At 38.4% G+C, this 3159-nt stretch overlaps 1 protein-coding gene across 1 annotated transcript in view; it reads left to right on the top strand.

The window, feature by feature from the left end:
- The window catches only part of LOC126408993 (epidermal retinol dehydrogenase 2-like), a 209093-nt gene that overhangs the window by 187964 nt on the left and 17970 nt on the right, over positions 1-3159 (top strand). The gene's annotated exons all lie outside the window — the stretch shown is intronic.

Raw genomic sequence — 3159 nt, 5'->3', positions numbered from 1 at the left:
CCTTTTGCTCCATGGTTCTCTCTCTGACTGGCATACTGACCTCAGTGTCACCTGCATCCTCTCTTACCACCCCCTCCTCCTCCTCCTCCTCCTCCTCCTCAGTGGCAGTGTTACTGATATCCTTCTACCTGTCGCTGGACTTCATCCGACTGACTTGACTGACTTCTTAGGAAGTACTGATCAAGGATGAGGGCAGCAGGTGGCTCCCCCTATTTTAGGACGGCCTACAATAGAGAAATAAGGCACCTCCTTCCCTCTGCTAGCCTGGGAGTCTGCCTTAGGCAAGCGGTAGCACTCTCTTTGCCTCCTAGTTATGGGTCAAACAGCAACTGGGCAGCTCTGAGTGCTAGTAGGCCTACTGTAGGCTACAGTAACACTGAGTGTTAGCACAGTAACTGCGTAATCAATTTCCCCTCCTTGTGATTGTCTTCATTAACACAATTGGTGCATATTTAAATAAAGTATTTCAGAAAATTTGTAATACAAAAAATACTTGTCTTAGTATGAGTGATCAACTGGGCAAGTTTCATGGGGATATCTATTAGTTAATTTTTCACCCTATTTGTAGTGTTTTGTCTACACTGGTGTAAGTTTGTTTACAGAATGATAACTATAATTAAGCTACTAGACAGGCAGGGCTATCATACCAAAATATAAACTAGAGACCTGTAGAGAGATAAAAATGCCAAAATTGTTTGGTCCCCGTGGGTGATAGGGGCCTACCAAGTTGTGAAAACGATCCCTTAGCCCCTGGACTAATAGGGCCCCATTGTATTTGTCTGTTTGAAGTTCTGGCTGCACTACTTACCTGTCAGGGGCTGGTGACATCAGATGGTGAGGTGAATAATCTAATAACCTACTTTTATGATAAGATGACATTCTTTGGCACATATAAATGCAATTTTGGGGTGATTGGCTTATTTGCATTAATAATGGCAAACACATATATACATGCCTTTTGGATTTTTTATTCCTTATTCCATGTCCACCTATAATTCATGTGTGTTTAGGTGTATACATTTTTTAAAAGGAGCAAGGTACTGATGAAATCTTTGTCTGTGAACATTCAGTCCAAATTTGGTGACATTCTGATAATTACTTCCCGAGATTCATGTGATAAGGCAGACACTGTCCCTTTTGGAGAAGCCTCAATTTTGACTATTTTCAATTTTGGGGAGGACCCAAAGATCATCCAAAAAATGTTCTTAAGCTACTAGATAGGCAGGTCTATCAGAATCAGAATCAGAATCAGAAATACTTTATTGATCCCCGAGGGGAAATTATTTATGTTACAGGTGCTCCTTGCAAGAGAGGAAAGATACGTGAAAATATAAGAAATTTAAACAATAGTATTTACAAATATATAGTTAAATAAACAGGAATTATTAACAAACATAAACGTAAATAAATATATATATATACATATATATATTGTAAACTGAACAAGATTATTTACACAAACAGAATATATACAGTCAGGGTGAATGGGGTTATTGCACAAGTTAAATTAAATTATTGCAGTGTGTGAAAAAGTCTCAGGGCCACTCAGAGGGAGGAGTTGTACAGTTTGATGGCCACAGGCAGGAATGATTTCCTGTGGCGCTCAGTGGTACATATCATACCAAAATGTAAACTAGAGACATAGAGGAAGTCAAAAATACCAAAATTGTTTGGTCCCTTTAAGTGATACCAAAATCTGCCTTGGCCCCTGGACTAAAAGACCTCTTTATTATTATCTTAGAAATATATCAAGTGAGATGTTTTCTCTCACAGGCAGAATCTTTTTCAACTTTTCAGTTGGTTCATGCACTTATTTCAAGTTGACAAGACAACTGTAATACACTTTTTGCTGGACCAACACAGCATGTGTTAAATAAACTCCATCTTTTTCAAAATGCTGCAGCCAGAGTTTAAACTAAAACCAAAAGGTCTGAACACATCACAACTAATTTGAATTGTCCTCACTGGCTCCAATTAAAACAAAGAATTGATTTTAAAATACTCCCTCTGGTTTTTACGTCTATGAACGGCTTAGCTCCTCCTATGTTGTTGACACTGGACAGATCCTTTAGATCATCTAGTAAAGGTCTCCTCACTATACCTAGAATAAAGTCTAAATGAGCTCATGGGGCTTGTAGTCACTATAGTCCTACTATTTGGAATTTTCTACCCCAGCAACTAAGGACTGCTACAACAGTATTTTCTTTTAAAGCTTTTGGCTAGGTCGTACATGACTGTATGTCTTGTGGCACCTTATTTAAGAATCAGTACTGTTAGAATTGTTATTATTATCATTACTATTATCATTATTATTCCCTTTTAACAAGCATAATAATAATGCCTCTGTTTCCTGCTTTTCTTGGCCTACCTTCACATTTTATATAGCACATTGAGTCTGCACCTGTCGTATGAAATCTGCTATATAAATAAACTTGACTTGCATGTATGTGAGTGTTTGTCTATCAGCAGCTAATCTCACAAATTCCTGGACCTCTCGAGTTAGCGGTGATTCATAATAGTTCAAAAACCTGTTTGAGTGGTTAATATCGTCATTGAGTCTGACTCCTCACTCGTCTTAACCTGCCAGTAGGGGCCACAAGTTTTCTGGAAATCATCTCAGCTAAAAACAACGAGCCTTACCATCTGTTGCAAGACACATTTTGGCCTTTATCATGATTCAGAAACTGACATCCAAAGGTTTGGTGTCATTTTGAACGGGAGCATCTGCAGATTAATTTCATACCCAATATGTTTTGATCCACTAAAGTCAGGCACGATAAGAGATAATTAAGTCAACTGTTTTTGTTATCTTCACCACCATCTTTACTGTAAGGGAGCTGGGAGGGAAAATTTCATTGGGTGCAGCTGTGCCACATTCCAGCTGCCATTACTGCGAGCTGATTTTGTTCTGTCAGCAGCACAGCATCATACCACACTAGGAGCATACAGTGGTGTGAAAAAGTGTTTGCCCCCTTCCTGATTTCTTACTTTTTTGCATGTTTTCCACACTTAAATGTTTCAGATCATCAAACAAATTTAAACATTAGTCAAAGATAACACAAGTAAACACAAAATGCAGTTTTTAAATGAAGGGTTTTATTAATGAGGAAGAAAAAAATCCAAAGCTACATGGCCCTGTGTGAAAAAGTGTTTGCCCCC

Source organism: Epinephelus moara, chromosome 21 (assembly GCF_006386435.1).
Source record: "Epinephelus moara isolate mb chromosome 21, YSFRI_EMoa_1.0, whole genome shotgun sequence".
In the NCBI taxonomy this organism is placed as follows: domain Eukaryota; kingdom Metazoa; phylum Chordata; class Actinopteri; order Perciformes; family Serranidae; genus Epinephelus; species Epinephelus moara.
This window is presented reverse-complemented; position numbering and strand designations above follow the sequence as displayed.